The sequence below is a fragment of the Balaenoptera musculus genome, chromosome 3 (genome assembly GCF_009873245.2).
Source record: "Balaenoptera musculus isolate JJ_BM4_2016_0621 chromosome 3, mBalMus1.pri.v3, whole genome shotgun sequence".
In the NCBI taxonomy this organism is placed as follows: domain Eukaryota; kingdom Metazoa; phylum Chordata; class Mammalia; order Artiodactyla; family Balaenopteridae; genus Balaenoptera; species Balaenoptera musculus.
The window spans coordinates 61,286,242-61,309,757 of NC_045787.1; the positions used below are offsets into that span (position 1 = coordinate 61,286,242).

Below are 23,516 nucleotides of genomic sequence, written 5' to 3' on the forward strand. Positions count from 1 at the left end.
CCCAAGCCAGTTTATTAAATACACATTCTATTTCACATGAGCAGACCTGCACGTTCAAAACAGGGGGCACCATCTTTAGACAAAGGGAATTCCTCACACTCCACTGAGTATCAGTCACCAATAACCACTGTATCAAAACTTAAAAGAAGGTGCTGCTCATGTGATACAAAAATACACTGGAAAGAAGTGTTTACACTCTGCCTGTGAAGTCAAGAATGGCTAAGACAGCAGTATCATTTCCCTCTACTGTCTGGATTGCTATAAATGATACTGGCTCAGGGATTGTAGAAGATGCCTGTTGTCTCCATTTTTGATAGATAACACTCTTTTGAAATATTAGATAATGTCTCTTTCAGTTCCACCTATTCGTTAGTGCTCAATACAGAAATGGTGGATGGTGAAGATGGTAGAAACAAGAGTGGAGGTGATGGGGAGAAGCGTGGGGTGGGTCTGGAATCTGATCTTAGGCCTTTGAGGTATGACTCAGGAAGGCAAATACTCTGGGCTGTAAAGAGAATTTGGCCATGGCTGCTACCGTAGGAGTTGGAAGGTGTTTCCGCATCTTATTTGGGAGGTGCCGATGCAGTGCGTGTGACTGTTTTTGCATTAGCTTCTGTGATGTTTTTCCCATTAGCAATGATAAGCGGTTCTATCGTCTGTTACCGATGTGGCTTCCTCCATCATTTTTTTGAGAGCACTCCAGGGAGAAAGCACTGTTAACTGACACACCCGCAACTCATTCTCTTGGGCTCCCCAGTCACAAAGCCAACTGCAGAATCCACTGCATGAAGAGGACAATTCAGCTTTGCCAGGGACCTGGCCAGGCGGCACTGGCTGATGGTCTCCACTTATCAGCAAAAATCCACAGACTTAGGCCTTTGAGAAATAGGGTGCTGTCATTGGTCCATTGGTTCATTTGCCCAGGTATTTCAAGGAGTTGGACATAAAACTGATCAGAGTAACAGCAAGAATAAAATCAGCTCATTCGAAACAAGGTAGAGAAGGGGGCTTCCAATATTGTTCACTTAAGTCTGACATAAAGTTCAAAAAGACAATGGAACCACCACCATTTCAAACACGTTTCTTTTCGTTTTCTCTCCTAATTTTCCTTTGGGCAAAAGTTAATTTTTGTTCTTGTTAAGAATTAATTTTCAAGAGAAAATTTTCATGTTTCATTTCCTGGCTGACTTATGAAAAAACTTCCAAATCAAAATAAGATGACTCGGGGGCTTCCCTGGTGGCGCAGTGGTTGAGAGTCTGCCTGCCAATGCAGGGGACACGGGTTCGAGCCCTGGTCTGGGAGGATCCCACGTGCCGCGGAGCGGCTCGGCCCGTGAGCCACAACTGCTGAGCCTGCGCGTCTGGAGCCTGTGCTCGGCAACGAGAGGCCGCGATGGTGAGAGGCCCGCGCACCGCGATGAAGAGTGGCCCCCGCTTGCCACAACTAGAGAAAGCCCTCGCACAGAAACGAAGACCCAACACAGCCATACATACATACATAAATAAAAAGAATGTAAGCAGACAAGAATAGCATTAAAAATAATAATTAAAAAAAAAAAAAAATTTAAAAAAAAAAAAAAAAAAAAAAAAAAAAGAAGACACGCCTTCCCGTCCGGCGGCAGCCAGCAGGTGAGCCGAGACGCGCGCTTACAAGCACATCCAGGAGCTGCGGAGGAAGAAGCAGTCGGACGTGATGCGCTTTTGCTCAGGGCGCGCTGCCGGCAGTACCGCCAGCTCTCGGCGCTGCTCTGGGCGCCCCGCCCCACCCGGCCCAACAAGGCGCGCAGGCTGGGCTACAAGGCCAAGCAAGGTTATGTCATATTTCGGATTCGTGTGCGCCGCGGTGGCCGCAAACGCCCAGTTCCTAAGGGTGCCACCTACGGCACGCCTGTCCACCATGGTGTCAACCAGCTCGTTTGCTCGAAGCCTTCAGTCTGTTGCCGAGGAGCAAGCTGGACGCCACTGTGGGTCCCTGAGGGTCCTGAATTCTTACTGGGTTGGTGAAGATTCTACGTACAAATTTTTTGAGGTTATCCTCACTGATCCATTCCATAAGGCTATCAGAAGACACCCTGACACCCAGTGGATCACCAAACCAGTCCGCAAGCACAGGGGGATGCGGGGGCTGACGTCTGCAGGCAGGAAGAGCCGCGGCCTTGGCAAGGGCCACAAGTTCCACGACACCGATTGGTGGTTCTTGCTGCGCAGCCTAGAGAAGGCGCAGTACTCTCCAGTTCCACCGCTACCGCTAATATAAGTAATGTTTGTAAAATTCTTACCTAATAAACAGTTTAGGACATCCATGTCTGCTTAAAAGTTTTTTAATGTCTGTTAAAACTAGTTGTGTGCAGATTGTTCATTGAATGCATTGTCAAATTCTGAAAGTTAAAGTGCAATAATGTTTGAAGACTTTAAGTGATGGTGTATCTTGTTTCTAATAAGGGAAATGCCTTTGTTTTTGCTTTATTAGGGAGTCGATATGTCCGTGTTTAAAATGCTGTTTGGGGGATTCCCTGGTGGTGCAGTGGTTAAGAATCTGCCTGCCAATGCAGGGGACACGGGTTTGAGCCCTGGTCTGGGAAGATCGCACATGCCACGGAGCAACTAAGCCCATGCGCCACAACTACTGAGCCTGCACTCTAGAGCCTGTGAGCCACAACTACTGAGCTCGCGTGCCACAACTACTGAGCCCGCACGCCTAGAGCCGGTGCTCTGCAACAAAAGAAGCCACCGCAATGAGAAGCCCACGCACAGCAACGAGGAGTAGCCCTTGCTCACTGCAACTAGAGAAAGCCCACGTGCAGCAATGAGGACCCAACGCAGCCAAAAGAATAAAATAAATAAATTTTTAAAAAATGCCGTTTGGTACAATAGGTGTAAAATTCTGTAAAAGAGGAGTGCAGAAACCAGCCATGTAGATTTGTTGGTGCATGTGATGAAATCTACAGCTTTACTGGGGTGATGCAATGCTCTGCTGGTTTACTCTAAAGTGGCTGTTTTATGGAGTCTGGCAAGGACAAACTTTAAATTGGGTTTTCCTTGGAAATGTGAAGGATGTCGTGATCCTTTATCATGATCATATGCAGAAAAATAATGAAAGTTGACTAGGGCCCACATTTTTAGACTTAATCTACTATTCCATTTATGTAACTGCTGCTTCCAAAAGGTGAAAAGTAAAGGAATGCCACCATTTTTTAAGAGAATTGAATAAACCTGTTGCAAGAAGTTTCTCTTACAAATTGAAACAAATCCTGGTTAACCTAAATTAAATTGCCTTGGCCTCCATGGTACCACTGAAGTTCACATAAAAGGTGGGAGCTCCTGATTCAATCCTATGACTCTGGGATCTGTAGAATACTTAACTTCATGCAAAATAGTCATGGTATTTACACTAGTGTATATCGAAACTGATGGAAATTGAACACTAGGTAAATGAGAAGGGAGTTTTTAACCCTAAGGTTTGTAAGCTAGTGATGCTAGGATTGGGAAATTGGTGTTCAACAGATACCTTTCAAGTGTGGGAGGATAGAAAAGGCTTGGATCAAAATTTTAAATGTTTTATCTGTAGTATTAGCTTGTGACCATTACGAACTCTAAGCCACCTTAGGGGGGAAAATAGGGTTGGTTTTATTTAAAAGTAACATTGCTAAGTCCAATCAGTGTTATCTTGGGTCAAGCCACTTTATCCATTCCCATAAGGCTACTGAGGAGAGTCATGTAGTTGGTGTCAATACAAGTTCAATTGGTTTCCGAAAAAAAAAAAAAAAAAAAAAAAAGATGACCCCAACTAGTAAAGGAAGCTATGAAACATTTTTGGGGGGGGAAATCATTTTTCAGCTATGTTTTTGGCAGGGGGAAAACCTAATTATAAAATCTTTGCCGTATAGAAAAGAAATGTCAAAATAAAACAAACGTCATCTACAGATGGTAAATCTCACTTTATTATTCATTATTGAACAAAAAATAGCTGTCAAAAAGTCATGGAAAAACACTGGTTAGCCAAAGATCCGAGCAAACACATTAAGTATTTGACAGTGAAGCCTCATTCGCATCCAGCTGATAAAAATTAAGATGGAACCATGACAACAGCATTAGTTTTTAGGACTACTCCTCAAACAGGGTAATGTTGTGGCTTGGCTTCAGAAGGCTGCCCTGAACCATCAGTGTATATCTCCATCTTGCTGCCCCCATGGATCCTTCAACCCTGGCTTACCCGAGACAGGTCCTCACTCTGACTTGGGGATCCTGGAGAGAAAAGCAAGGAAGGCTCCAGCGGCCTTGCACCAGGGCCTGGACTTCCCACTGAACAGACCACCCACGGGAGTGTGACAGATGAGCAGACAACAGGATTTCAGAGACCAAGAAGCCTCTTTGTCCAATAAAGGACCTGTTACTCATGGTTGATTCTTTTAGACTAATTTTTTACTTAATGCAAATTGGAGAGTTAATGTATATCTTAGTAGTCATCTAAAGGATTAGGTAAATTCAATCTTCTCCTAATGAAAGATTCTAGAGAACATATCTACCCAGACATTCAATTTACAATCTGATGTTCTTCTCTTTCCTTCTTGCTCTACATTCAACACATTCACTTCTGCCAAGTTGATCATGAAAATGGATTTCCAATCCACCTCTCCCTTCTCCAGCCCGGTTGCCTTGGGTCCAGCACTGGTCTCACCTGGACTCCTGGGGTAACATACAGAATGTTTCACACTATCAGAGGCATCTTTGTGAAGCCCAAACCAATCAGGCCACAAGCATGTTTAAAGACCTCTAACTGCTTCCCAATCAGGAAGAAGTTCAAACTTCAGTCCAACACATGGAATCCTTCATATGCGACTCCAAACTACTTTTGGGGCATCAGCTCCTGCCCTTCCCCACAAAGCACGCACTGTGCTTCAGTCACAAAGAACTTACTTCTCGTTGTTAAAATACAACACGCTGACGCTGCCTGGGTACATGTTGGCTCCTTTGCCTAAAATGCCTTCCCCATCTTTCCTGCTTGACTTAAATGTCACAATGTTGTTTTTAACTTGCTCCCCCAGACAATCTCTGTCTCTTCACTGTCCTCCTGCACTTTATACTTTTCTATCACACTTATCTCTGTATGGTGTTAATTAGTTATTCGTGGTTTGTCTTCCCCGAGAACTCTGGCTCTCCAGGACAAGAACAATGTCTCATTCTTCTTTGCATTCCCTAAGACCTAGCACAGGACCTGCCAAAGAGGAAGCCTCGAGATTTGAGGGTGGAGAGGGGGGAACAAATAAGTGAATGGAGAAAAGGCCACCAAAAATGGAGACTGAAGACACTAAAAATTAACTCTGATTACTGCATAGGGTTTTCTGAGCCTTCATCCAGCCACCCCATGACCTTAACTTTTAGGAAGCTGTTCTGCACACAGATGCTGCTTATTTTACAGGATATTGGCAAGAGGTGCTCCTGGAACCCCATGAGGATTTAAACAAATCCAACCCACAAATACCAGAATTGTTTGTCCAATCTGGATCAGTTACCCAAAGTTAAAGGGGTTGTTGGAGAGCATTTGAGGAAGCACGGTCCTGGACGGGAAGAGAGTCTTCACTCACACCTTTAACAAATCTTTGTGGATTTCATGGCCCATGGACCACTCTAGCTTTGGGGAAATGGCAGAAAATAAGACAGACAAGGTCCTTTCACATGGAGTGAGGAGAAAAAGAGGTAGGATCTCTCCACTCGTGGTAACTGGTGACTAGGCCTCTTAGAGAAGCTGTAACCAGAATGACGGGGTAGAGCCAACCACCGTCAGAGAGAGGAGAACCCAGGCACGAGGAGCAGGAGGCGCAAGGGGCCTGATGCAATTGCACATCAGATGGCGGGTGTTCTGTGTCAAGCTTCTTAATTCAAGACTAAATTAACTGTACTCTTAAGAACCACTCTGAACTTAAGGAAAACTTGAGCTGAACGATGACTAGATATAAACAAAACGGTGTCTGTTTTATGACTAATATTATTTTTTCCTATCATTACTACAGTCACATTTCTAATTTTATTGAAGTGTACTCAAGGGATAGGAATTAAGTGCTGTGAGTTTGGGCAAATCACTCTCTCTCTGAGCCTAAGTTTCCCCATTTGAAAAATGAGGATAATAACAATACCCATCTTAACATAGAGCCTGGCACAGAAGTAGTGCTTAATAAATATTAGCAATTTTCATTGATGATAATCACCACCAGCAGCAGCATCAAAGTATGCAGAGCAGAACAGGCTCCTAGCTGGGTATTTATTAAACAGATGCTAGATTTAGGCTTTATAACCATACTCTGAAGTGCCATGCTTTTGTAAGAAGGTATTTCAAGCATAGACCCTTCCAGGGAGCATTCTCTTCTCTGTATGTAATTTCTTGAGAGTCATAAAAACACGATGAATTGTGAGGGGTTTTGTTACGATTCCTTTCTGTTTCCATGAATTTAAATAAAGCATATCAATTAACAAAGAAAGAGGTACAATGGCCATAGCCTGTCATTCAAATTAAATTTCAGAAACTGAATCTTTATTCAGATATTCATCTGAATATTTGTAGGGGTTTTAAATGGTTTGCAGCATTCAGGGCAGATCAACGCTCTGACCCTCCAACTCCCAGTCAGACACAATCAGACTTTACATCTTGATTAAAAGAACCAGCCTGGGGAGTGTTCCTGCCGAGCTAGCGTTAAGGGGGATTCTGGTGGAATGGAATTGGCAGCCAGACGCCAAATAACTGATGCAGCCACCAAAAGAGCTAAAGATAAAGAAAGATGGATGCAGGGAAAGGGCAAAATCAGGAATGAATGGGGGTCAAAAAGAAAAAAAAAATTACACGGGGTTGTAGTAAAAGATTTCCTCATTTTAACGGGACTAATGTCATTGCTTATAATGATGAGATACCAGTGGGATTTTACCTTCTCCTTTAAAACTTATTAAGGATGAAAAGTCTCAAAATTCTGTTGAAAGATTGAAAACATTTGGTCTCGAAAAGTTAAAATGGAACTGGGAACTGGAAAACAGTGTCCTAATTTATTACATATTTGTAGGCAAATAACTGAACTTTTTTCTGAAATTTAAATCATAGGTACTCACAGATCTTAGAGATCCTTAAATGAAAGTTGTAAGCACAAAATGTTCTGAGTCACTCTCACTTAGATGGCAAGGGTGATGCTAGCTTTGATCTTCACATTCTGGATCCCCTAACAAGTAGCACAGAAGCCCTTTGTTTGGGATATTTAGGGTCAAGAAAAGTACCAAATGTTTATTCAGTCCTTTCTTACAACTAAAGTTCTCCTTTGCTTTTCCTGCAGTTCGATCTTGAAAGAATGCTTGTTTGTTTGTTTTTTTTTAAGCTAATAAAGTTATGAATTTCAGGGCAAACTAAAATGTTTTGGCACCTTTACGGAGTATCATAGTTTACTCACAAATTACTTGGCTCCCCTTCCAGACTTGAAACCCCTTTAAGGTGGCCAGATAATTTTTTACTAGATAGCTATTTATCTGTCACTAACACCAATCAAGAAGTGATAGATGAAAAAAGTATCACAGAAGTGCTTTAGAGTCTGGCAAGTTCAAAGACAGCAGGAGAGAAGTGAAAATATCATCAAGAGGTAGAAAAAAAGTAAAATTGTGGTTGCAAAATAGTAAGTGGACTACTTGTATGGTGAGAAAGATGGGAATTGAGGTCAATGATTTTTTCGGAGAGAATGATACTAGAGAAAGCTCACATATTCTATTTGGGCAAGCATCAACTACTTTAATTTGTCTTTATGTTTCTAAATCTACAACACAAGTTAAATGTTCTGAATTTACCCTTGAAGCAGAAACAACATTTTACTGGATCTCTACTTCATAAGTAGTAAGATTTGCTTTTAGGGTTACTTGGAAAAAATCAATAAACCAAACTAAGTGCACAGGCAGTTTTGTTTCCCCAAAGCTCTTCTCTGAAGTTTGCTAACTGCTAAAGGATCTCGCTAGTATGTGATTGTCTAATTATGGCACGAGAGACCAAGAAAAAGGTCATGAGAACATTGATTAGCACAATCTTCTTTGAAGAAAAACAGAAGAGTAAATCCTAAGAGATCTCATCACAAGGAAAAAGATATTTTCTTCTTTTTCTTTTATTTTGTACCTATACAAGATGATGGATGTTCACTAAACTTAATTGTGCTAATCATTTCATGATGTATGTAATTCAAATCATTATGCCATACACCTTACACAATGCTGTGTGTCAATTATATCCCAATAAAGCTGGAAGAAGAAGAAGAAAAAAAAAAAGAACAGAAGAGCGAAACATTTAATGGCAGAAACAAACCAAAAAAATTCAATACACCTAAATACTAAGAAGTTTGTTAAAAGAATTTCAAATATTGAATGCATACTTAATAAAGGCATAAGAACGAGATTCCCTTCAGATCTGCAGATAACACCTGGTCCAAAGGCAGAGTGAAACAAACTCTGAGTTCTCAGACTCCTGGTCCTCCTGACCACGTGAGGTGGGCAGTACCCCTTCTGACCAGGATGACACAGTGAGAGGGAGGAGAAGTCCAGGTGACCCTGGCCATCCCAAGGGCAGGGGAAGACAGTGCTAGCTGTTGGGAGTGAAGGCAGCTGGAGGAGAAGAGAACGTGTGGCAGGCAGCCTGGGTCCCTTGCTCAATGAGAGGCAAGTAGTTAAATGGAGGCACTTTAGCGAGACCAAAGGACGCTGAGAGAGAGAGAGGTCCGGTACCTGGGAAACGCAACATCTCCTGATCAGCCATGAGCTAGGATTAAAAAACAAGACCAAATAACCAAACAAATCAAAATAAATGCCCTGAGTGACCACAATAGGCATCACCAAGTCCCTGCAATCAGATCCTAAGTCAGGGCCCACTGGGTCTCAGACACAATTCTAATAATACGTATGATGGCTGGCTTCCTGATTTCATAGCAAATTAGGTAGGTGCAGACTGCTGGAGTTGGTCTCCTAAGAATGAGGGAAGAAGCAGAAAAGATATGCATTTTAAAAGAAAAAAATATGAATTTTGGTTTTAAAACAAAAAACGAATTTCCCTGTTTTTCTAGTGTTAAGTGATCCACACTGATGTATACTAAGGACACCACTGTATGAAGCATAACACAATGACGAAAAAATTAAAAAGATAACCCTACATCATTAAGATGGTAAGAGGCTCGGGGTATAGTTAAGGACAGCTTAGACCCAGAAAAAGGTTTATAGCCCATATTCATGTCTCTGATCCTACCTAGATCAATATAATGTGACCACCTCCACCTGTCATTTTTAGGTCACAACTGCAGGCACACAAAAACTTTTACTATCATGGCATAGAGTTAAGCCTATACACGGAAAAGGGAGAAAATGATTCCAGGTCAGAGCTGGGACCCCAGCAGGACTGAGCTCAGCTGCAGGCGGGGGAGGGGGGGGAGCAAGTTGCACTTTTTGCACGTCTACTTTCATGGATTGAAACCTGTGATTACCAGGCATATGTGTGAGCATTATGGCTGGACACCCTGTGTTTGGTGGCTAGAATAGTTGTGTTAAGTTACCCTGCAGGTGAGATAGAAGGTGTTTTTACTGTTGTGGTTATTTGGTTTTTATTGTGGATGTGGTAATATGTGACCTGCCTGCAGGCTCATTCACAGATTTTACCTTTTTATCTAATAGCACCTGTAATAACTGGGAAAGTTCTGAAATAGGGAAAAAAAGCTTCTATATCATATCTATATCATATCATGGTTCTCAAGCTTTTCAAGCCTAACACCCCCTTATTATAACAAATGTTTTGTCATGCTCCTTTGACTCCCTGTAATGGAATTCATACACATTATACTTGCACACCTAATTTTTAAAATAACTTTAAATGTAATATAAAGGAAAAATGGCAACTGATAATAAAATAGCGTGTATTTCATATGAAAACGTGCAGGCACAGAATATATAGCAAAGTGGTTAGATAATTGCCTGGACTATATATGAATACAACTGGACTTAAAGGAGGCCATTCCACACTAGAAGTACAGAAGAAAGAAAGACAGCAGGGATGAACACGAGAATAAAAATCAGAATTCATCTTCCAGAAAACAGAGAGAAGCCTAAGCTTCCCAACTCATTCTACGAGGCCAGCATTACTCTGATTCCATAGCCAAAGACACTACACAAAAAGAAAACTACAATGAACAGAGGTGCAAAAATCCTCAATAAAATTTTAGTTAAAAAAAAATTTAGTAAATCTATATATAGTAAAGCTATATATAAAAATGATAATATGTGATTGTGTTAGTTTTCTATGGCTGCCATAACAAATTACTACAAATTTAGCCACTTAACACAAGTTCATCATCTTATAGTTCTAAGTCTGAAGCAAGTCCCATTGGGCTAAATCACGGTGTTGGGAGGGCTGCATTCCCTTTCAGAGGCAAGAGAGGAGGATCTCTTCTTAGCCATTTCCAGTTTCTAGACGCTGCGAGAATTCCTTGGCTCAACACTCTCTTCCTCCATCCTCAAAGTCAGCAATGGCAGTTGAGTCTTTCTCACTTGGCATTACTTTGACCTCCTCTTTGTCCCTCTCTTCCACTTTTAAAGACTCTTGTGATTCCATTTGGCCCAGTCAGATAATATTCCCATCTTAAGGTCAGCTGACTGGCAACCTTAATTCAATCTGCAACCTTAGTTCCCCTTTGCCATATAACATAAGATATTCAGAGGTTCAGGGATTTAGGACGTGCACATCTTTGGGGGAAGCGAAGGGAACACTGCCTTGCCTACCACAATCATGATGAGCAAATGAGGCTAACCCTAGGATTGCAAGTCATTTTCAAATAAAAGAATGATGCTGGGAGAATTACACTACCCAACTTCCAAGACCTCCTATAAAGTTACAGTAATCCAGACAGCCTGGTACTAGAATAGGGAGCCTAATAAAAGAACCACCCGTTAGTGATTATTTGACATTTAGCAAAGGTGCCAAATAAGCCAGTCGAGGAAAAAGTCTTTGCAACAAATGATTCTACAGTAACTGAATATCTATGGGGGGGGGGGGAGGAAGAACCTTGACCAATCCCTACTTCACAACTTACAGAAAACTTAATTGAAGATGGCTCATATTTCAACTCAATAGTGAAAAAAAATTAAAATATGAGCAAAGGATTTGAACAGATATTTCTCCAAAGAAGATATACAAATGGGCAAGAAGCACATGAAAAAAATGTCCAAGGGGATGCAAATCAAAACCACAAAAGATACCACTTCACACTTACTAGGACGGCTATAATAAAAAAGACTATGACAAGTGTTGGTGAGGATGTGGAGAAACTGGGACCCTCATACACTGCTGGTGGGAATGTAACATGGCACAGCTGCTTTGGAAATACTTTAGCAGTCCCTCAAGAAGTTAAACATAAAGGTACCACATAACCCAGAAATCCCACTCCTAGGTGTGTATTCAAGAGAAATGAAAACATATATCCACACAAAAGCTTGTGTATGAATGCTCATAGCAGCATTATTCATAACAGCCAAAAAAAGTGGAAACACTCAATGTCCATTAATTGATGAATGGATAAGATGTGATATATTTTCAGCAATATACAGGAAGAAAAAAGGATCACAATAAAAAGAATAAAGTACTGACACATTCTACAATATTGGTGAACCTCGAAAACATTATGCTAATGAAAGAAGCCAGATAAAAAGGCCATACGCTGTATTTTTCCCTTTATATGAAATGTCCAGAATAGGCAAATCTATAGAGACAGAAAGTAGATTAGTGGCTTCCAAGGCCTGGGAGGAAGGGGAAAATGCTAATGGATACAGGATTTTTTTTGTGGGGGGGGTGATAAAAAAATTAGGTAATGATGACAATTATACAACTCTGTGAATATACTAAAAATCACTGAATTGTACACTTTCAAAGGATGAATTTGATGGTGATGTGAATTATATCTTAACAAAACAAAACTGTATGAGAAGAAAAAGATGGACCAAAGACCTGAATGTAAATGCTAAAACCATAAATCTTTTATAGAAAAACATAGGAGAATATCTTTGTGACTTGGAGGTAGGCAAATGTTCTTAAAATCAACAGGTTTGGTAATACATTTATGTATTAAAATTGATAAGACCCATAATGGTGTAAGATGAAACAGAGTGATAATATAACTTCAAAGGCAGAATAAGCAGTCGGGTAAAGTGCAGCTCTGGTCAGCTGGTGGGATCTCACTGCAATTAAGCAACCATTCTACATTTTTTGCCCTTTGGATGAGAGGTGGGTTAAGGAAGAAACCCTACATTCAGGAAAACTCTTCCTGTTGTCACTAAAATGTATACGATCTGCTTCATGGAAACAGTCCAAGCCTGCCCACTCCATGTATATTTCTGAGCACAGTACAACAGATGTGAGTCTTCTAGACAGGGCATTCTCAACACCACCCTAATTATCAAAACCCGGAGCTTCCAGGACATGGCAGATTCTTTGTTCTTGTTTTCACCAATCCATCAAATTGACTTGGCTTCTTTTTAAAACAGTAGATCTTTTCTGGAATCAATGTGTCTCTCTTTCTCTTACAGACTCCTACTTTTTATATCTCAGTTTTTCATCAGGGCCTTCTGTGGTAAGCTGACCCTACAAAACATCTGCCTGGCATGTGAGACACAAGATTTTCTTTTGGAAAGCTTTTTGTATGTACCTAAAGAGACTGCTTCATTGTTTATTCCATTTTTGGCTTCCTGCAAGTTTAAATGTGGAATCAAGTGGAAAATGACTTCAAAATAGATAAGAGATTACATGAATATTTCCATACTTCATGTAGTCATATGAAGATATATTAACCCTATCAGATATGAAAAACTGTGCTAGTGATTTATTTTTTATTTTCTGATTTGTGTACAGTAAATTCACTTGTTTGGTATGTAGTTCTATGAATTTTGACAAATGAAGTCATATATCTAGCACCACAATTAAATGTAAAAATTAATAAAGGGAAGACTCACTAAAATGGAGTTGAAGTCCAGAAGGGGAAGTTCTCACACAGTACCACTCAATGTCAATTTCAGGAAGAATTGTCAATTACAGACCCCAACAGAAGAATCACCAACAGGAAAGAATCATCAAATAGGGGACCTCAACAGGAAAAGACATACATTGCATCTCTTACAAGAAATCAACCACCTCAGCAACTCAGCCAATGAAAAACCACATTCACCTTGAACTCTCACTTTTCTCCAATGGACTTTCATTCAAAACAACTCTTCCCAACATCTTCCTTTTTCTCTATAAAATAATATCCCTCTCCTTTGTTGGACTTGCCTATTCTTTTGCTATATCTTGCTTGTCCTGAATGTGCAGTTCTTCGCCATTCCTGAATAAACTCATTTTTGCTGGTAAAATAACTTTTAAGGTCAACACAAGATATAGAACAACTCCATCACCCCAGAATCAGTCCCTTGTGCTACCCCTCTATAGTCAAATCCTCCACCCAACACTTAACCCCTGACAACAACTGACATTTTTTTCCATCTTCAAAGTTTTCCTTTTCCAGAATGTCATATAGGAAGAATCATACAGTGTGTAACCTTTTGAGTCTGGCTTCTTGCACTCAGCATAATGCATTTGAGATTCATGCAAGTTAGTGCATGTATAATGGTTCATTATATTGCTGAGTAATAGCCCACTGTACAGATGTACCACAGTTTCGTTTATTTACTAGTTGAAGGACATTTGAGTTTTTTCCCAGTTTTTAACAATTATTGATAAAGCTGCTATAAACATGGGGGCATAGGTTTTTGTACAAACATGTTTTCATTCCTCTTGGGTAAATCCCCATGATCAGAATTTCTGCTTTCAAGATGTTTTTTTCACCTTTGGTTTTCAGCAGTTTGATTACAATGTAGATGTGGTTTTCTTTGGGTTGATCTGATTTTACTGAGCTTCTTGAATCTATACATGTATCTTTCACCAAATTTGTGAAGTTTTCAGACATTATCCCTTCATGTATTTTTTTCTACACCAATATTTTTCCTTTTCTTCTGGGACTGTAATGACATAAAGCTAAACCTTTGATATTGTTCTAATAGGTCCCTCAGCTCAAGTTTTCTTCTTTTCCTCTCTGTCTTTCAGACTGTGTAATGTCCACCGATCTATCTTGAAGTTCACTGACCCTTTCCTCTATCATCTTCATTCTGCTATTGGGCCCATAGAGTGAATTTTTAATTTCAGGTACTGTATTTTTCAGTTCTAAAATTTCAGTTTGGTTCTTTTTTTCCCTTTCTATTTCTCTTGAGAGTTTTTATTTTTCCATTCATTTCAAGAGTGTTCAACTTTATCTCATGGAGAATGGTTATAACTAACCCAATTAGATTCAGAGTACAAGTTCTTCTTGTCTGTGGACAGTGGTCCTAATATCAGTTTAGTTTTTAAAGTCTTTGCAATGACGTTTGGGTTTACCCAGTGTGTGCCCAACCCAGGGGTTAGTCTGGGACGCGGGCAGTGACTTATATCACAGGTGAGTTCCTGAAGTCTTTGCTTTGCTTCTTTGGGTCTGTGTGACATCTGCACATCTTGGAGCTGAGCCTGGGACTTATGTCAGTTCACACACAGATCAGGGATCTCTTCTCCAGCTCTGTCCTCTCTGAGATTCCCCTATACTTTCCAGCCCCCAGCATTCCCTTTTCCTGGCTCCTCTGGTCAGAAAGACAGGTTTCTCTCAGGTTTTAGCCTCCTAAAAACACAACTGAGGTTGCCTTTCAGAGCTAAGCAGCAAAAAGAGAAAGAGAGATAAAGTAATAGGATCCTCCTACTCTCTTTGGACAAAAGGGGCCCCTTTTCCCTGGTCCTGTGGTCAGAAAGAATCTTCTTATTGCGTTTTAGGAGCCCAAACCCCTACCACAAAAGCAATGCAGATCCTCAAGTGGGCTGGCCTTGGGGCAGGGTCAGGAGAGAAAACAGGAGAGAAAAAAAAGAAGCAAATAAAATGTGAATTCCCCTATAATTTTCTAGCAAAGACTCCTTTCCCAAACCTCTGGTCTGAAATAGGGGGTTTCACCTGTAGATTCTGCTGCCAACACCTGCTTCATAGTTCCATAATTCCATCAGCCCTTGGGTCAAAGCCGAGAGACAGAGGAGTGAAAACAAAGCCCACAAAACTCACCCCGGGTATAGGGGATTGGTGATGCTTTGACTTCATCCCTGTTCACCATTTGCTTGCTGTTGCTTACTTTTTAGGTGCCCCAGGCAGCTGTTTTCTGTATTGTCCAGAGTTTTTAGTTGTAATCCATGAGAGAGACAGGCTTTTCGTGGCTGCTCCATCCTGCCCGGCACCAGTAGGGTACGCTCAGGATTTTAACGCGAATAGGCCCATGGGACTTGGCATGTCTGGTCCTGGGTTTTGTTGGTGTTTCGTTTTTGTTTGTTGCTGTCGTTTTTACCTTTGCCTGGATTTATATAGAAACAGAATGAACGACACTCATGCCAGGTAAGAATAAAAAAGAAAGCTATGTTTGAAAGGCCTTAATTAAGCACCTGCTCGGTGCCATGACTGCTGTCAGCACTGTGGGAAAAGACACAGAGGGTCAATACGTTGGTCCCTGCTTCAAGGGACGTGAGAAGCCCAGCCCAGGTGAAAGATAGAAGACTGTCCACTATTTGGGTTAAAAAGGATACAGAGAAAGAAGAGAGATGAAAACTGGGGAATTAGAGAGGGTGACAGGGAGGCTGTTCAACCTCGGGCCAGACCTTGATGGAGAGGAAAAGGCACATTCCACCCAAGGGGGAGAGGGCTTGATGGGGTAATTATTTTCCGAAGTTGGTTTTGTACATTTTTATTACACATTGAGTTTATTTGCCCAAAGGAAAACTAAGAGGCAGTTTCTCAGGGCATTTTATTACTCCTGACCCTGTTCTTCCCTCCCCTTCCCTCAACTTGGTAAAAAGCGTTTCCAGGACTTTGGTTCAGAGTGAGGACTGGAGGCCCAGTCATGCTGGAGTGAGTCATGGGATCTTTCCTGGGGAGTCTTGAATTACCACAGACAAAATTCTCAATAATGGTTGTAACTCAGCTGGTTGCTGGCATTGTTCGTGTGCTTCAGCTGAGTTAAAACATTCGGAAGTTTAGTCTTCATATTTTATTTGGGTTTATTCCTACAATCACAAAGGCAGTATCTTCATTGGAGGATAGCATCTATTATATTTGAAAATACTTTCTGTGAAGTATTCAGGAAGGCTTTGCACGGAGAGCCCCTGTGAGCAGACAGCCACAGAGGAGGAAAGGCCACGGGTAGAATGGTTGCACAGATGGCCAAGTCCATTGTGAATTTTCACTTGCAGCTGTGTGGAAAATACCTATGTGGGTGACTCAACATCTATGGATTTCTAGCTTTAAATTACAGCACGGCAGAGAATGTTTTCAATGGCTGAGCATATAGGGAGGCTGGTGAACTTCATTTTTGAGCCCATCAGCTACCACGCGTTGCAATACCGATGGATGATTAAATAAATAAACAAAAGAGACCCTGTCACCATCAGGGCATCAAGCACGGTACGCGGACAGCTGGCACGGCAACCAGACCTGTGGCTGACCGAGATACTGTATCTATTTCCAATAATAGAAACTTAGCTTCCTGCTTGTGTGACTTAATGCTGGGGTCTTGCTTTTCTTTTCTGAACTGAGGTGTGCTCAGATCCAAAGTTATTACTTGGCCAGCCCATCAGGATCACATGTAAATGGCAGGACCCGTGACTGCATCACATTTGTGCCTTTTCACGGTTCTGTCTGGGAACTCTACCTTTTGTAAAAGACTTTGCTAGTGTCCTCCCATCCCCATCCCCCCACTTCCACCCTCCTCCTGGCTGGCTGCCGGGACTGTATTTTGTCGCTTATCTAACACAAAATAAACAGAACAATCTGGAGCTAATTTAAGTGGTTTACCATATCAGGATACAGCTGGGAAAGATTTTAAGAAAAAGGCTCAACAGGAACAATAGTTGTGTGAAGTTGAGCAGCGGCAGAGAGCACAGGAAGGCGGTTTCAGACAGCCTGGCAGACAGCTGTCAGCCACTCCAATAACAACCCCCGAAGCCAATGAAAACGGGCAGGGTCTGTACGGGCCGCTCAGCCGGAACCCTCACAAGGAAAACAAGGGATTCGCGGGCGTTCTGAGTTAATGGCTCAAGTGTGAGGGCCACCAGCCTCCTGGGAGGGAGCTGCAGGGACTCAAGAGGAATTGCAGACAACACTTCACTGCTCCACGACACTGGCCAAGACTGTTTTTTTTTCTTTTTGACGTGCATGCATACACGCTGGCTTTATCCAGACTTAGGAATCCAGTGAGGCCCCGCAGAGGAACATATGTTTTTGACATCAGTTTCTTCTACCCTGCAGGCGGGTTGTCTTTTTTTAACTCTTTGGGGGCCTCTGGCTAGACCTTGAATTTCCTGGTGCAGCTTGACAGAGATGAGAGGGCTTGAGGGAGTTAAATAAAGCTATTTGCTGCCCTTGAAAGAACTTGCAAACGCTTTATATATTAAAACAAACAAGAAAACCTCACTTGGATCAAGCTTTTGACAAAAATTCAACCAGTTAGGTAAACGGCATGGTCCTGAAGGCAGTGACGTTTCGTGCAGAGAATACTGGATTGGAAGAGTAGAGCCTGGGACTGGAAGTCTACTTCTGCCACCACAAAAGGCTTCTGGGTCAAAGTTTCCTCGCTGAGGACCAGATGCCCTTATCCTCTTCTTCATCCTCTAATTCATGATATTAGCTTCTGCTCACACCTTCTTCCAGAGAGCATTCGACTTAGTAAAAATGTCCCTCTGACAAGGGACATAGACAACCTCTGGGTCTATTATGAAACAATTCCATTTGTAAGAGGATAACTTTTAAAAAAATCATCCTTGTCTACGTTCTAAAGGAAGAAGAATGCCATTTGGAAGATTCAATTAAAAAAACAACAAGTAAAAGAGTAGAAATTAATGTTTTACTATTCACTTTCCATCTATTGTATCCTGTGTCACAATAGATCATGATAATAGAACTAACTTAAGACTCAAATTTCAGCATGCAAATAGGCAGAGATATGGATAGGCTTTCTAAGAGCAGAAAGGAATATGAACACTTCTAAGAGATATTTTTAAAAAAAAAGGAAGGCAGAGAAATATCCCCTTTAGAAATGTAATATCCCTTCTATTTCCAGAGCATGTAAGTTTGGACAATGATTATTTCAAAAATATCCAAGCACACTTAAAAAAATCCAACTCTCTGAAAATATAAAATCTCTCTAGAACAGCTATCAAACAGCAGCATGTACCAGAATCACCTAGAAGCTATGTTAATGCACAGATTGCTGGGTCCCACCTCCAGAGTTTCTGGTCCAGAGGTGGGCCTGAGAATTTGCATTTCAAAGAAGTTCCCTGGTGATGGTGATAATGATGCTTCTGAGACCACACTTTGAAAACCATTTCTCCAGAGAGACACTGAATGGCTGATACATTAAAGTCAACCAGTTTTACTCTGCATCTTTTTTGTTGTTCTTTTGAATCACTGGTCAAGTGTGGTTGACGAGTGAGAGTGGGAAAATAAGCAAGAACACAAAGGGGTACTGAATCCATGCAGAATATTCACAGAAGTCACACAAAGAGAAAATGGCTGGACCTTAACTTTTGTGTGGATTAAATTATAAAAGAATTATAAAAGTAGTTATTTTCTGAAGGGTAAAATTGACCTTTACTTAAGGATAAAAAAATGTGGCAAAGGAGAAATTTTTATAATAATGAGCCCCTACTCTAGACTCCATACACAGTGGTTCTCATCCTGGCTACACTACAGAATCACTTGGGGAACCAGAATCTTCAGAGAGGGCTTTCAAGGTGCTTTGGAAATACAGAGAAGATTGCAAACCTGCCTAGAAGGTGTTCTGCCCTGTAGAAAAGGGTGTTTGAATTCATTATTGGACCACAAAGTCTCAAATGATATCTTAGAAATCAACACAAAGATGATGATGTCAAGGAAGATTAAATGGCATGTGAGAAACTGCACAGCGAGTTAGAAGCAAAGCCGCAGTAAAAACTCTTTTCCTGAAGCCCATCCAAATCTCTGTCTATCATATTATTTGACTACAATGGCAATAATAATTTGAAAGATAGAAAAAAAAAAAAAAGGTAATCGGGGAGAATTGAAAAGAGAGATCTCAGTACACAACAGTAAGGTCAATAATCATCTTGGAGATTCCAGTGGTTTCATTCAAAGTATCCATTTTAAGAAACTGAAGAGTCAATACAGGCTTTCATCAATTCCGAAACCACGCTTCTAATGAATGGTTATGTAACCAGGCCTTTGCTATCTACAACCTAAGTGGTTGTGGTGAGGTTGGTTAATAACATTGTTGTAGTACATGAAGACCATATGTATTTGAAGAATAAGGAAAAAGAGAGAAGATGGACTAGAGCGATGCCATCTGGCAGCCTTAACTGCTCACAGGCAAGCTCTTCTCAAGCAAGCTGTTTCTGATACTCCATCCGCGAGATCACCGTATTGCACTGAGAGAGGTTTGCCAGAGGGAAAGTGAGGTCATGGAGTGATTTGGTAAGGCCCCCAGCTCGCCTGTGACTCAGCCTACGTTATGGGACTCAAAATGAATTAAAACTACATTTTAAGAGCCGTATCTTCCACCTGGTTCCCATCACTGCTTTTGGCTAGCAGGAGAAGGACCTGTCAGTTTTTATCGGCAGGAGGTAAAAAGGGACAGCACGTTTCAGGGAAAAGCAAATAAACATACTTGCCAGGATGGTTTCGGGTTTACCAACACAGCAGGTGGGTCAGGAAGCACTGCACCCATCCAAGTAATTGCAACGGCAACATTTCACTCAAGCAGACAACGTGACATCACACAGCCGAGGGGAAGGTATGTTTTGAGCTCAGAATATGGAACAGAGGGTCATGCAGGAGCTTCTCCAACTATCTGACTAAGGCACTTACATGTTATGGGAACTTTTTTCTCTTGGGATCAATTCACATTCCCACTATCCATTCCCGTTTCTTGATAAAAACCAAACATACAATCAGAAATAATTTTTAAAGCAGCTTTGCTGAAAGAATATTTGAGGCATTAGAAAGAAGAATCAGCGTATCATTTTGATCACTAAAAGATTTTTTCATGGTTACTGAAAACACACTGAGAGCTTGGGGACAGAAGTCAGGGCGTCAGTGGGATCCACGAATGTGTCCTGGTCAGCCAGAGCAGTGCCTCCTTCACCAGTCCATTTCTTGCCAGCCAAAATCATGATGGGAACCAGGCTTTTAAAGGGTAGTTTTAATTCACTTTGAGTATCATAAAGTCACAGACAAAAGCAGCAGTTTGGGGTGGACTTGGTAGTATTCATGTCCTATTGTATGATGGAGCCTATTTATTTCATTTGAGTCTCATGCTTCTCACGCTAGGATCAGACACAGACGTCCTGGTTCCTATCAGTTTATTTTACAAAAGCGCATTTGAGTCTCTTGATCCGTATTTCAATATAGGTCCAGTGTTGTATATTTGCGCTTGGCGCTGAAATTTACAGACTTGCCATCCTAGATACATCACAATCATTCTCTTTCACTATGTGTAAGTGTTTATGCCAAAATATCAAATTGAGATACCCAAAATTTTAGCAAAATGAAAAACTCCCCAAAACCTTCTCTTTTCTAGCTGGAGTCACCCAAAGCATGATTCTTAAAATGACTGCTATTGTTAAAAATCATGTTTTTAAATAATTTTTAATATCAGAAAAATTGTTGCCATAGAAAGTTAGGTATTTACCTTGGGTAGTAGAATAATGGATAATTTAGTTTCCTCTCTATACCCTTCAATAGTTTTCTAGTTTTCTACCATTATCAAGTATAATTTTTTATCAGAAGCATGATTAATTTTAAATAAATTAATGAGGATATTAAGGATTTCTTTCAAAAGCTGATATTAAATCTAAAATAAGTGTGGCTCATTGTATAAATAAAGTCTTCTCTGGAATCCAAAGGTTAGAAAGTATTATTTTAAATGTTAATTTACAAAGAAGAAAGAAATGAACAGAGAAGTACTTTTAGAGAGAAAAGTACATTTTAGAGCCAAATTATTAAAAAATATAAAGTGAAACAAGCCCTCAATGTTTCCACCAATCCCTGTCTAAGCCCCACCTTGTTGGAACAGGGTGGCCCACATACCTGAATGGAGTGGCCCCAAATACTCGGAATCGTATGATGCCGCTGAGACACTTTATATTCATTATATTTCAAGAAAGTCTTCTGACGGATATTAAACATTCCTATTAATTTTCCACATAATTTGCCAACCAATACACTAGTTTCTTCAGCCCCTGAGCATGTTCTTCGTTCTTTACTTGTTTATTTCTGACCAGAAGAGACATAGTTCAATTCTGGTAGAAACGTTCCCTTTTGCCAAATAAATCTGGTCTTTACGATCAACGTGCAATCTGTTTGGTTTCTGTTTCCCATTCATTTCCTGGATACCTTCTTGAGTTATCTGATAACTACCTGACCAACTAACTACTGCTGCCACTTCAATTAACATGGACACAATTTATCCTGCTGACATATCTAGGCCCTTGGCTTCTTTTTTTGAGTTTCTTCAGTCACGGCATAAGGGACTCTTCTGAGCTCTATCGATACTGTAACTAAAGGGAAACCAGTGATCCCAAGAAAAGACCCTCTACATTGAGGATCATGATAAGTAAAGCATTTTGTTCAGGTCAGTCTGAGGCAAGCTACCTTTATACACTAAGAGAAAAGATGCCCTAGAGGCAGTAATGGGGAAGGTCAAATGGGCTCTCTATTAAACACGAAGACTGCATTCACTAGGGAAAAAAAGAAAAGAAGGGAGAGGATGTAAAATCGAAGGTAAAATGGAATATGACATCTGTCAGATCTAAGTGGATGTTGACTTGCCCCTATGTAATCTTAGTCTGTGACTTCATTTATATTCTGAGATCAGCATTTATTACAAATATCCTCTAAGCTAAATGAGCTATTATAATTTTAATAGGAAACTGAAGTCTTGGATGAGGATGCCATGTGATAAGTGAGGCATGGCTCCCACAAAATTCAAAATATTCTGACACATACGTACATTTCACGTGTGAATAGGTGATAATAAACACACACTCAACCCTACATTTCTTTTTAGGATCTCAGCAATTCTGTGAAGGCTTCCCATTCAAGTTCCAAGGCAGATAATTGGCCAACTACATCAAGGTGCCCTGACTTTTGGGGAGAAAGAGAAAGCTCCTCCTTGGCTTGTTCCATTCCAGAGCAAAGAAGTCTGGGTCTGGGCACATGGACAAGCTTTCTTTAGTATAAAGCCAAGAGCAGATTTGATCAAATTTCTGGGTTATTGTGGTAAAACACTAAACTTGCCTGTCTTCTGGGAATATTTAGGTAGAATAAGAGGTCACTGAGATAACCCCAGGAATCCTACCCCCAAACTGCCCATGTCATCCCAAGTCATTCTTCTCTTACTGACAAAAACCAAAAGATAAGAAGGCAGCTAAAATACCAATTTGTTCTGCAGATAAAATGTTATCTTAATGCAAAGTTTTCTTCCTGAGATTTATCATTTTCCTATTAAATTGTATCATTTATCATGCCTTAAAAGCAATATAAGTGTCTAAGGAAATCAGTAACAGAGTAAGGAATGAGAAAAGAACTTAGTAACTGGAGATTGTTACTCGTTCATGGAGGGGATCTTTCTGGCCTGTTTTCTACCAGGAATTATAAATGCATATATGCCTACACATATGCATTGCAAAGTCAAACTTAAAGTATCAATTTACTATGTGCAGTGTTCTGACCACAGGGGATATAGTGATGAATAAGACAGACAAGGTCCTTGCTCCCTTGGAACTTAATTTGATAAACAAGAAAAAAAAACCAAGCAGACAAGATAATTCCCACAGTGATAAGTGCTCTGAAGAAAACCAACGCTGTGATGGGATAGACAGTGAGTGAGGGGGCAGGGAAGGCAACGTCAAACGAGGAGTTGACTTGTTAGCTGACAAGGCATCAGCCCTGGGATGGTTAGGATGAAGAGAGTTCCATACAGAGGGAATTCAAGTTCAAAGGCTCTTTAATACAATGTTAGGATAGTGGGATACATTGTACCAAAGCTGCTTTCTTTTTTTTTTATAAATTTATTTATTTACTTATTTATATTTGGCTGAGTTGGGTCCTCGTTGCTGCGCGCGAGCCCGCTCCAGTTGCAGCGAGCGGGGGCACTCCTCACAGGGTGTGCGGGCCTCTCATCGCGGCGGCCCCTCCTGTTGCAGAGCACAGGCTCCCGGCACACAGGCTTCAGTAGCCGTGGCACGCGATTTCAGTAGTTGTGGCTTGCAGGCTCTAGAGCGCAGGCTCAGTAGTTGTGGCACACGGGCCCAGCTGCTCCACGGCATGTGGGATCTTCCCGGACCAGGGCTCGAACCCGTGTCCCCTGCATTGGCAGGAGGATTCTTAATCACTGCGCCACCAGGGAAG

General features: G+C 41.0%; 1 protein-coding gene and 1 pseudogene across 1 annotated transcript in view; one reads left to right on the top strand and one right to left on the bottom strand.

The window, feature by feature from the left end:
* ARSB (arylsulfatase B) overlaps positions 1 to 23,516 on the bottom strand; it is a 175,425-nt gene that overhangs the window by 94,501 nt on the left and 57,408 nt on the right. The gene's annotated exons all lie outside the window — the stretch shown is intronic.
* Positions 388 to 2,478, top strand: LOC118891935 (annotated as a pseudogene).